We start from the raw sequence: 7,085 nt of genomic DNA, 5'->3' as shown, positions 1-7,085 counted from the left end.
AATTGGTAGAACAGGGACAATGAGTCAACATGGTGGTGCCTGTGAGAGCAATTTTTTTTTTAAATACACATTTGCTTTATTCCATTCTTGGAAATAAATACTGCTGCTTCTGGTTGTGTGGCAAACAGCTGTGGCTCTATTTTTCTAGTGGTGGTGGCAGGGGGATGACACACTTCTTAAGAAGTGACTCCATTTGGCATGGTTCTGGCATTTGTGGTGTGTGTATGGGAGGAGGGGGTGTGACAACTGCTGTGGTTAGTGGGGGTCAAATACTGGCAGAGAAGGTGGTGACTACTCAAGACAATGTGGAGAGGTCTTGGGGACCGAACTCTGGACCTTACACTCACACACTGCTTTTGTTTTGGTCTCAGGGGTTGCATACTTTGTTGCTCTATGGAAATCCCACTTGCTCTGATAATGAAGATCTTATACTTGTGATGTGAGTGGTTTAAGGAATCAAACTTGAGCTCATTGTTTCAGGTATGTGCTTGCCACTGTGTGTGACTCAGGACTGAGGTCCCATTTCTGAATGTCAAAGGCTTTTTATATGGAAGAGGTGGCTGTGTGTTATAGTGTGTATGTGGAATCATTCTACAGGGTGTCTTCCCAGTTCATGGCACTGTTATATACATAGCAACCCTTGGAGAGGTGCACTTTGGGAAATGAACTCAAGGTTAGGGTAGGAGGGGAACTGGTTTATTTCTCATTGCCACAAACACAGTGGTTCTTCATTTTAATGATACACTCTTTACCATGTTTGTTTTATTTTGGAGCCACACCCAGCAATGCTCACACCCTCCTGGCTGTGTGTTCAGGGATCTATGCTAGAGATTTAGAGAACCGTGTGTGATGCTGGGGATAAACCCTGGGTCAGTAGTGTGTAAGGTAATATGACAAATAATTAGTTAAGGCAAGCACCTGCTGACGATCTCTCTAACCCCTCATCTTTTCTTTTTCTTTCTTTTTTTTTTTTTGCTTTTTGGGTCACACTTGGTGATGCATAGGGGTCACTCCTGACTCTGCACTCAGGAATTAACCCTGGCGGTGCTCAGGGGACCATATGGGACACTGGGAACCAAACCTGGGTTGGCCTCGTGCAAGGCAAACGCCCTACCCACTGTGCTATCACTCCAGCCCCCCCTCATCTTTTCTTATAGCCGAGTAGTATTCAGTTGTGCATATATGCTACAATTTCTGTATCCACTCATCTGTTGTTACAAATTCGTGTTATTTCCAGATCTTGGCCATTGCATATAGACTTGCAATGTACATAGATGTGCTGTGTATGGAACATATCACATGTGCTGTGATATGTAACAGCTATTGGTCACTAAAAAGTCAACACCATTTCTGTTGACTTTCTAAATGTGTAAAACTTTTTAATTTCAAAATTATTATATACAAAGAACCGAAACAGATGGTAAGAACTGTAGAAAATGTAAATATGGATACACAGGGGTAGTAGAGCAGGTGGATGAACTGATGGACTGGTTCTATGTCAGAGAACTCACTGATCGTTTATGAGATCGATGGGCTCTTTCAGTCTCCACCCTGACTCTGGGTACAACACAGAAATGGATGCTGTCCAGTTTTCTTTTGAAGGTTAAGGATGGCCATACATTATTCAACTTTATATTACTGGGAAACTAGCAAAAACTTGGCCTTATTGTAAAGATTCAATAAATATTTGTTAAATGAATGGATAAATGATCGGGTTAATAAATATGTGATTGGTGTTAGAAGGATGTAGTCCGAAAGGCACTGTATTGCACATGGTGGACATGGGTTCGATTCGCTGGCACTAGGGTCCCCCTGAGCACCTTCAGGAGGGATTCCTGAGTGCAGAGACAGGAGTAAGCCCTGAGCCCAGCTGGATGTGGCCCCCAAACAAAAACAATGTGATGAATACCAAATGAATATACTAATTGTGGCAATGAGTGCTTTGGAGCAGTGTCAACACTGTTTTTGTTTTTGTGCCACATCTGGCAGTGTTCAGAATTTATACCTGGTTCTGCACTCAAGGATCACTCTTGGCAGGCTCGGGGTACCGCATGGAGAGCCGGGATTGAACTCGGGTCGGCCCTGTGCAAGGCGGACCTCATACACCGCACTTCCTCTGCGGCCCAGATCGATCATTCTCACTGTCATGATCTGAGGTCTAAGAACACAAACGTGACCCTACTGACCTGTGCTGTTCACACGGTTTCACTAGTAAGCAAGGAAGACTCTAGGGTGGCGGCGGCGATGCCGATGACAGTGGGGGTGGTTGGGTCGTGATTTGGAGACGTGGGTGGCAGAGGGGGTGGCAACGTCCGTGGACAGTCCCTGGGCTTGCCCGAGCCCGGCCGAGACTTGCACCTCACTGCACCCTCGCCAGGTCCCCGGCGAGCCGCGCGGCCCTTGGGGGAGGCGCCAGTCCGGGGGGCGCGGGGCGGGGCCGCGGCGTCAGACAAAGGCGGGCGCGCGCACGTCCTGACGCACGCGGGGCCGGGCGGGCGCGGACGGACGGACGGACGGACTCGGAGCCGCGCGCCGGGCGGTGAGTAGGCGGAGGTCGTGCCGGGGGCCCGGGCGGGGGTGGTGGTCGGCCCCGGCCCCTCCCCGGCCGCGCGGACACGCTCCCCAAGGCGCCCAGCCCGGAGACACCCACGCCGCTGCCCGCCCCGGCCAGACTCGCGCCCCGCCCGGGCCCGCCGCGCCGCCTCCGCCCGGCCGGCCCCGCGCCCGCCGCGCCGCCTGCCCGGCCCCTCCCGGCCCTCCGCCCGCGCCCCGTCCAGTCCGGGCCCGCGCGCCGCGCCGCCGTCCGCCCGCCCGCGCCCCTCCCCGGCCCCGCCGCGCCTCCCCCCGCGCCCCGCTCCTCCTTCCCGCGCCCCTCCCCGGCCCCGCGCCTCCTCCCTGGCCCCGCGCCCCGCACCCCGCTCTGCCCCGCGCCCCTCTGGGCCCGGCCCCGCACCCTTCCCGGCCCCGCGCCCCGCACCCCTGACCGCCTCGCGCCCCGCGCCGCCTCCGCCCGGGCCCGCCAGCTGCTCCGCGACCCCGACGTGGGCCTCCAGACTCCCCGGGGCGGCGTTGCAGATCTCGAGGGGCCCCTTCACCTGTGTCATCTCCTTGTGCTCCTTGGCTTCTCGGAGATAGGTCTATTATTCCTCGCTTCTTTTCCCAAGAAACCCCATTTTAGAGAATAATCCCCTCCCTCCGAAGGGCTGACCCCTGCGGTCCTGTGCCCGTCGGGCCCATCCCACACCCTAAACGCGGGGCGCCCTTTGGAGCAGAGGGTCGCTGCCTTGCTCATCCCGCACGGTGGGGTTTCGAAGTTAGTGACCCTAAGGAACCCCGAGGAGCTCTTTAGCGCAGACTGGGTGACTCCTGGCCCAGCCAGGGAGCTGCCAGCGGAGGAGCCTCGAGGTCTTTTCCAGGATTTCCTTTCTGGTTCATCTTCCTTAGTTTTGGCTGAACTTAAAGTACCTTTACTTAGTTGGTGCATGTTTTGTAGATTTTATCTTAACTCCTGGGAAGTGGTGTGAGAAACATTTATACTTTCTGCCAAAGACTGTAGGAAAAGTACCGGAGTGACCCCAGTCTGCTACCCTCTCACTCTGCGGTGGTGCTTTTTCAGCGCGGCATTATGGATCATGTAGATGAGAGCAGTAGGAGAGTGAACCGGCCCAGGCCGACACAGAACCTGCCCCCCTGCCTCCCTCTCCCATGTATCTCTGGGATGAAGACTGGTGTCAAAAAAAACTTGACATTCAAAATACAATCTTATAAAGGAGAGATCTCCAAATTTATTTGGCCCCCTTTCAGGAGAAAAAAAATTCAGTTCTCCCCCTGGAAATCTACCGTCTTTAAGTGAGCAAACAGCCCCCCCCCCCCAGAGCCCCCCACGAGGCTGCTGTGCAGAAACTGGTATAATGTCTGATATGTTTGTTTTTCTGGCAGGGCACCTAAGTCGCGCTCGGGGGTTCCCAGCCACACTCCCTGCTTTCGGAACTGGACATTTGAATGTGTAGGACCACCAGAGCCACACCTACTGGGGGGCTGTGGGAATCAGTGCAGGCGCGTGCCCTGATCTGTTTGCCTGGCGGTGAGGGGCCGTTAGGAGATTCTAATGACAGTGTGCTCTGTGTTTTTGGGGGCCACACCTGGCAGGCTTGGAGAACCTCATGTGGTTTGGGGGATCAGACCTGGGTTGGGCACCTGCGAGACAAGTGCCTGAGCCTCTGTCCTCTGGCTCCCACGCCAGTGGACTGTTAAAGAGACCGCCTGGGAAAGCCACCCCAGCTTCATAGGACCACAGTGGGATGGATGTCTAATAATGACCAGGAGGCTGGTGAAGACAGGGTAAAAGGTCTGGATGAGAACCTCTAGGTTATCTTTGTTTTGTTTTGGCTGGGTTTGGGTCTTATCCGGCGATGCTAAGGGCTTACTCCTGGCTGGGCACTCAGGAATTACTCCTGGAGTGCTCATGGGATGTGGGAGATCAAACCTGGGGTCAGCCACATGCAAGGCAAATATCCTCCCCTCTTGCCTATCTTTCCAGTCCCACTTCCAGGTTATCTTGTCTAACTTTTTATTTTTTGGCTGGGGGAAGCCTCATTGTGCTCAGAGGACTGGAAGACCACTTTGGTGGCTCTTGGCCAACCAGGCCGTCATTTCCGTGCAAGCAGCCTGAGGATATGGTGCTCCAAGGGCCCTGTGATGCAGGGGATCACTAGGGGTGCACCCAATGATGCTTTCGGGACCCTGGGTGGTGGGAGAGATCGGAGCTTGAGTCACTCCCAGGAGGCTGCCGGGGATCAAGCACAAGTCGGCCTTGTGTAAGGCAAGCATCCTGTCTGCTTTACTGTGGCTCCAGCCCCGCCCTTTTTATTTTTGATTAGCTCAGTATTGAGAGTTTGGATGAGCCGTCCACAGGGAGAGGGTGTTAAGCGCTTGGCAGCATGAGCACTCGGAAAGCCACCAGGCTCTGTCTCGCCTCCTGTTCCCTGCCTTTTGGAGTGCAGTTGTGCACAGAGAAATCGTGAAAAGCCTGTGACTGGGAAATTACATGGGAGGGTTTGAATGGGTAACTAAGATATTCTTATCAAATTCTAAAATAATAAGACTTGGGATACCTTAATAACTTCAGTTGTTAAGCTGGGTTTGGGAAACTTAGAAGATACTATCATAGCTTTTAGAAAACCTGGGGACGTTCAGACCTTTGGAATAAAGATGAGAAGTGTAGGGTGCTGGTTTAAAGGGTGGGAGCACTTGCTTTGCATACAGGAGCCCCTAGCTTAATCTCTGGTGCCCCAAGGGGAGCCCTCTGGGCACTGCCAGGTGTAGACACTTTTACCCCCACCCCCAGTCCAGCCGCTGAGGGGAAATTATAAGATTTGGAGTGGATCTCTCATGTTTTTCTCCTTTAACAGAATAGTAATGCCTCACAGCCACCTCTAAAAAAAATTCTTTCTTGTAATAAACAGGTAAAAATTCTAAGTTTTTAAATAATAGTATGCACACGAATACTACCAAGTTCCCTTTTCTCAAGAAGACATGTAATATTAAATACAAACATTTAATGTATGTACTTATGCTCCAGATTCCTTCCCTGAATCGGGGAAATCCCTTCCCTGAATTGGGGAGATCCCATCTCTAGGGAAGGGGAGATCCCTCTCCAGGGAATGCTGGCAGCAGGAACCCTTGATTCTGTGAGTTTCCTTCTATGTTTAGTTTATTACTGCGTAGCATAATTGTTGGTAAATTTACTTTCAGGATGAGCTTTTTTTTTTTTTTCTTTTTGGGTCGCACCTGGCGATGCACAGGGGTTACTCCTGGCTCTGCACTCAGGAATTACCCCTGGTGGTGCTTGGGGGACCATATGGGATTCTGGGAATCGAACCCGGGTTGGCCACTTGCAAGGCAAACACCCTACCTGCTGTGCTATTGCTCCAGCCCTCAGGATGAGCTTTGTTTTGTTTGGGTTTCGGGTCACACCCAGCATGCTCAGGGCTTCCCTGAGTTTCTGACCTAAACATTACAATTGTCATGCACATCAAATTTATGGGAATACTGCAAAAAAATCACATCTCGGTGTCTCAGTAAACCATGACTTCCAGATATTTATTTATTTTTGGGTACAGTGTTTTGAGCCATCCCTGGTGGGATTCAGGACTTAATTCCTGGCTTCCGATTCAAGGATCATTCCTAGCAGCATTCAGGGACCAAAGGGGATGCTGGGGATTGAGCCCAGTCAGCTGTGCAGGGAAGGACCTGCCCACTATGCTCTATCTCCAGACCCGTGAAGTCTTGTTTAAGTTACATAGACCAGAGAGTAGCAGAGTTGTGCTTCAGAAAGACTTCTGAATTATAATCCGAGAAAGACAGCACAGCAGCTTGCCCTGTGCAGGGTGAACCCGGGTTGGATCCCTGGCACCCCATATGAACCCCTGGGCACTGCTAGGTATGGCCCTAGCCCAAAATAGGACAACAATCACCATCTTCTCAATTCCTTCCAGACTCCTTCCACTGCACCTCTCTGCGTTTGAGAGGAATAGGAAGGGGAAAAGTACTCTATAAATCTTTTTCCTTAACAGACATAATTGTTTTGTTTGTTTGGAGTCATACCTGCCAGTGGTCAGGGCTTGCTTCTTGCTCTCCGAGGGGTCATTCTGGCTGTGTTGGGGAAATTGTATGCGGTGCTGAACCCAGGTCAGCCACACCCTATGCATGATCTCTCCAGCCTGAGAACGTTATTTTCAGCCGGAGACAGGTTACTTTTTCTTTTTTTTTTTTTTTTGCTTTTTGGGTCACACCCGGCGATGCACAGGGGTCACTCCTGGCTCTTGCACTCAGGAATTACTCCTGGTGGTGCTCGGGGGACCATATGGGATGCTGAGAATTGAACCCGGGTTGGCCGCGTGCAAGACAAATGCCCTACCCGCTGTGCTATTGCTCCAGCCCCCAGAGACAGGTTACTTTTAAGGATTTTGATCAGTGTTATCCAACAGAAATAAAAGCTGGGTGCATTATCTTTGTGGGGAGGTCCCCACATCTGTTTGTGTTCGGATCAGACCTAGCAGCTCCCGGCCATCTGTGGTGTTAGT

At 51.9% G+C, this 7,085-nt stretch overlaps 1 protein-coding gene across 1 annotated transcript in view; it reads left to right on the top strand.

Annotated features, from left to right (window-relative positions):
- Positions 1 to 2,447: 2,447 nt before the first annotated feature.
- The window catches only part of GPAT4 (glycerol-3-phosphate acyltransferase 4), a 49,720-nt gene continuing 45,082 nt past the window's right edge, over positions 2,448 to 7,085 (top strand). The window contains exon 1 of the mRNA XM_055132182.1: positions 2,448 to 2,539. The gene's annotated coding sequence lies outside the window, so the exon portion shown is untranslated. The remainder of the gene's footprint in view (positions 2,540 to 7,085) is intronic.

This window comes from Sorex araneus, chromosome 1 (assembly GCF_027595985.1).
Source record: "Sorex araneus isolate mSorAra2 chromosome 1, mSorAra2.pri, whole genome shotgun sequence".
NCBI classification, from domain to species: Eukaryota; Metazoa; Chordata; class Mammalia; order Eulipotyphla; family Soricidae; genus Sorex; species Sorex araneus.
This window is presented reverse-complemented; position numbering and strand designations above follow the sequence as displayed.